Source organism: Chrysemys picta, chromosome 1 (assembly GCF_011386835.1).
Source record: "Chrysemys picta bellii isolate R12L10 chromosome 1, ASM1138683v2, whole genome shotgun sequence".
Classification (NCBI taxonomy): domain Eukaryota; kingdom Metazoa; phylum Chordata; order Testudines; family Emydidae; genus Chrysemys; species Chrysemys picta.
The window spans coordinates 195,139,509-195,144,757 of NC_088791.1; the positions used below are offsets into that span (position 1 = coordinate 195,139,509).

General features: G+C 48.0%; 1 long non-coding RNA gene across 1 annotated transcript; it reads left to right on the plus strand.

Annotated features, from left to right (window-relative positions):
* Window positions 1-380: 380 nt before the first annotated feature.
* Window positions 381-2,903, plus strand: LOC135983934 (uncharacterized). Its single transcript, XR_010601795.1, has 3 exons — window positions 381-1,754; window positions 2,342-2,489; window positions 2,637-2,903. It is a non-coding gene; the product is annotated as an uncharacterized LOC135983934 (long non-coding RNA).
* The last annotated feature ends 2,346 nt before the right edge of the window (window positions 2,904-5,249 follow it).

Consider the following 5,249-nt stretch of genomic DNA (forward strand, 5'->3'; position numbering starts at 1 on the left):
ATCAGAGGCAAGGTGACTCAGCACCTCACAGGAGGTACTCAGAATCTTGCAGGCTCAGGCCCAAATAGGGGACTGCTGTCTGGAGTCACATTACTTGGTTGTTACATTTGAGGAGATGCTGTGTTGCACTGAGAGAAAATGTCACATTCTCACAAACATCAGTGTATAGCAGGGATCGGCAAACTTTGGCATGTGGCCCGTCAAGGAAATCTGCTGGCGAGCCGGGATGGTTTGCTTACCTGCAGCGTCCGCAGGTTCGGCCAATCGCAGCTCCCATTGGCCGCGCTTCACCGTCCCAGGCCAATGGGAGCTGCAGAATGACTGAACCTGCAGACGCTGCCTGTAAACAAACCGTCCTGGCCTGCCAGCGGATTTCCCTGACGGGCCGTGTGCCAAAGTTTGCCGATCCCTGGTGTATACTATACCAAATGGAGACTTTCAGGATTCTGTTTCAATTGGCATTCAAGGAAAAGGTAATGAATGAAGTGGTCTAGATGAAAGTGTCTGCACTATAGCCTTCGCAAGTGAACAGAAAATTGAAAGGGTCTGTGATGGGGGTATTCACTCTACAACATTCCTGAAGGGGTGGAGGTAGGCTAGACAGGCCAATTAACCACCTAGACTGATCCTGGAGGGGAGCCAGGGATCAATAACGTTTTATTAAGGATGAAGTTCACCTGGGCAGGAACAGGTGGGACTTCTATAAAGCGAAGAAGCTGAGACCAGATGGAGGCTGCAGGGGGAAATAATCTGCAGTCACTCCCTGACAGGAGGGAGGTTTGTTACAGATTACAGGGTCTGGCACGAAGCCAGAGGGGGAAGTAGCCAGAGGGAGCGGAGAAAGCTTGGGTGGGTGCTAAACCCAGAGGTGCCAGAGGAAAGAAAGAGGGGGTAGGACTGAGCCCAGGGAAGTAACAACCAGGTCTGGGAGTCAGTAGAACCATAGTTGTGGAGCATAGGGTGTGTGGGCTGGAACCTAGGTGAGTTCGTGGGCCTGGGTTCCTCTACCAGCCACTGGGTATGTGGCACAGCTTTGGATGTAGAACAGAGGACTGCTTGGAAGGGCAGAGGAACAGCTTGTCCTGAGAAACACTGACAGACCTTCTGGAAGGGGAGAATTAAAGTGTCCAGGCCGGAGGGTCGAGTCACAAAGAAGAAGAATACCCGGACCTGGAGGGTGAGATGGAGACAACAGGCTGAGTGACCGCAGGAAGGGGTGTCTGACCAATAGTGAGCTAATCCCCAGATGAATCACAAGGTGGCACGCCAGCGGTGAGTAGCAACCCCATTACAAGGTCCAAATGATTAGGTCCCCCCGTGACCTGAGCTAGAAGTTGGTAACTACTACTTATGTGCCTAGTTTTGCGTTACAGTGGAAAATAAACAGGAAATAGTTCAGTAACTGGAGCATGACTGGAACAAACTCTACTGTGGTTAAAAGCCTGTGCATTGTGGATACATAACACTACTTTTCAGGGTTGGCAGGCGTTTTGCTTTGATAATGAAAAATGTTTGAAAGTAAACTCCCCATAATTTAAAGAATTCATATAATCTATCAGAAATAATAACCAACCTTTGAGCACAAGTATAAAAGACTATATTATGTCTGGCACACGCAGTAAAACCTTCCCACCTATAGTCCCTTAATGCAACTCTTTATCCTCTTGTGTAAAGGACTACTGATGCCTCTGTCATTCTGTGACAGAAGTGGAGCTGATACATACCACTGTTATGAATACTGTTGGACCTGCTAGGTAAGCATTTGAGAATAGTGATATGTAGCATAGTTATTGAGGGAGACTGTATAATTTATAGTGGGGTAGTAGCATATTTATTGAATACAGTAGGGGCTGTGGGAAGAACAAACAGGGAGGCAACATAATGGCTTCCTAGTGAAGACCATCTAGGTCACTGGTGGGCAAACTGCGGCCCGCGGGCTGCATGCAGCACATCAAGGTAATCTGTTGGCGGGCCGCAAGACAGTTTGTTTACATTGACTGTCTGCAGGCACGGCAGGCTGCAGCTCCCAGTGGCCGTAGTTTGCTGTTCCCGGCCAATGGGAGCTGCAGGAAGCAGCGCGGGACGCAGGAACGTGCTGGCCCCCGTTTCCTGCAGCTCCCATTGGCCAGGAATGGTGAACCGCGGCCACTGGGAGCTGCGGCCTGCCGTGCCTGCGGACAGTCAATGTAAACAAACTGTCTCATGGCCTGCCAGCAGATTACCCTGACGGGCCGCAGGTTGCCACTGATCTAGGTGCACTCTAGAAAAACAATGGGTCAAGCTGTTCGCTTCAAGGAACCTATGCTGAGTCTCCAACACCCTGTAAACCTTGTTTTGCCAGAATTAGGAGGCTGGAGAGCAAATGGAGACTGAAGAGTTAAAAAGCACTTCCTGAAGGGGAGAAGAGTCGCTTGTGAGCAGCCAAGCTGGCACAGACAGGGCTGTGTGGAGGAGTCTGAAGGAATTGGGTCTCCTAGATCCAGGGAATGGTAAGCCTTAGGGAAGAATTAAGTATGTGCACAATAGGCTTTATTGTTTTTAAGATATACGTTCTCTGAAATGCTTTTGTTCTAAATAAATGATTCTTTCCTTTAAGTAGGCTGTTTGGTCACTAATGACCACTGTTATTGCCCCAGGGGAATGGAATTGCATAAACCAGACCTGCTGAGGTGATCACAGTTGAGACCCAGGGGACTGCAACCCAGCTCCTGGTCTGAGAGTGGAGAATCCTGTCATTCCATCCCAAGAGAAGAGACAACCCAAGGCCTGAGACCTAGAGAGGTGTGCACTGAGAGACCAGGAAGGCTCAGAGGCAAAGTTTACCTGGTAACTGTGAAAGCTTTATGGGCAGTTTTCAGCACTCCTCCTTCCTTGTCCTTTATTAACAATAAATACTCTCCTGTCTCCTGCTTACTGACTTAACTTGCTCTTTGTTGGTGGGGTAGCTCAGGGACCCTCCTTGCAACCAGCACCCTCTTCTCCCCACAGCCACACCATCTGCAGCCTACATCTCTATTGCATCTTCATGAATTTGCATGGTGCATGGTTCTGGGTTCCCAGAGAAGTGGACTAGATTTAGCATTTGCTTTCCTAGGGATTTTAACCCACTTTGTCATTGTAGATTACAAACAAAGCTGAATCCAAGTCAATTTCCTTTAGTTTTGTTAACACAGAGATAATTTTTCAGACTTGAGATAGCAACTGTTGCCTGTTGAGCTATGGACTGTAAATGCAGCTCCCTTATTTCTTTACTGTTTCATGGATCCCCAAAGTATAACTCTCATATTTACTCAGAGAAGCTTTTTTAACTAAAGCTCTTTAACTCAGTGAAGAGTGTAACATGCTGACCTTGGCCAGCGTGAGCAATGAGCTTTATGGAACTGTGCAATTTACTGGGATGACTTCTGTTCAAGGACTAAATCCTGCTTACTTTACTTGCATGAGTAGTTCCACTGATGGGGACAGAGTCGAGCTGAACATGATTTGACCCTAAGATATAAATGGGCCACTATTCAAACATATTTTGATTAGTATTATACAAATATAGGGCTGGAAGGGACCTCAAGAGTCCACTTAGTCTGTCTCCTCCATGCTGAGGCACGACAGGTGTTTGTCTAATCACCCTGTTCTTAAACCTCCAGATTCCACAACCTCCTTTGGTAACCTATTCCAGTACTTAATTGTCCTTATAGTTCAAAAGTTTTCCTAATATCCAACCTAAATCTCCCTTGCTGCAAACTAAGCTGATTATTTCTTGTCCTACCTGTCACAGTTCAGGGCACGTGCACCTGTATTTCCCTTTAATGATTCAGCAAGGGCACCCACTCTCAAGCGTCCAGCTCCCCTGGTCATCACCTCTCTTGAGTGCAGACCCACATCTCTCTTCCTTCTGACAGGAGAATTCCCAGGCCAAACAGTTCTCTGCCTTTAGTGTGTTATTCCCAGCAAAAGATAGTTTGCCTAGACAGGCCTGATTGCTCCTAGACAGTACATAGTGTAATTGCCAACAGTTATAAGTTATCACACATACTTCCTATGCAAGCCTATTTTATTCTTAAGGAAAAAGCACTATAGAGAAAGCCTATTAAAAACAATTAAAGAACCTACATGTATGCTGATAATCTTACCAGAGCTCACTCCAGCTGTCTCCAACATGGGCTCTGGCACATGAGTCCTTCAGATCCTCAAAAGGGAAACCTTTTGTGGTCACAAGTTCATCACAGCCTCAGCTCAGAACTAGCACCCAGTCTTTTATGGGACTTCAGTAAGCCAAATCTTTCCAACCCTTCCCTAAAGCTTGGGGCCCTCCATGGATCCCAAAGCAGTTCCCGAGACTATTTAAAACTAGGCTATTTTTCAAAAAATCTTTTCTTTGTCTGTTGGTCCCTGGAGTATCCAGTTTGAACTAGGGTTGCCAACTTTTTAATCCCTGAAAACTGAACAACTCTTCCCCCGAGGCCCCACCCCTTTCTCCAAGGCCCCGCCCCAGCCCCACCTGTCACTCACTCCACCCCCGCCCCTGTCGCTTGCTCCCCCATCCCCTGGGACTCACCTGCTGCTTGCAGAGCCGGCTGGGAGGGGCTGACATGGAACCTGCCCGGCTGCCCAATCGGGGCATGGCAGGGGTCAGTCCCCAGAGCAAAGGGCTGGGGAAATTGGACCACAGCAGAGTGGGGGGGGGGGCAATCACTGGAGCAAGGGGCTGAGGCGGAGTGGGGGTCTCTTTATTAAAACTTTTTACAAATTTGAAGACTGTTGTCCTAGAAATGCTTTGTAGGGTTGGGCAAAAATTAAGGAGTCCCACTAGCAAAGATGGCAGAAAATAATATTTGATGTACCGTGTAATACCTATGTAAAGAAATAAATACAAGGGGCCCCCAGAGTTCCCTGCTCATACGAAGGTCCAAAGCTCATTGCAGTCAATGGAAATACTCTTATGATGTCAAAGGGCATTGGATCAGGCTCACAGAGGGCTGTGGAAATAAGCATTGTTTCTTCCACAGTGGTTGCAAAGGGCCCCATCCATGGGGGAAATAGCCTGGATCTACTGTACAGGGTTGGGTAGATGTAGGACTTGAGGACCCAAGGCAGAGTGTGCATTGCACCTGAGCAGCACAACTCTGGGTACAGCTCTGTGAGGAGCATTGTTGCTCACAGAATTTCGGGGCAGGGGTAGGCCAGGGAGGAACAAGAAAATGAAATCTACAGCAGCTTAAAGAGCTCTCCTAGAGCTCTGAACTGCTGGAGGG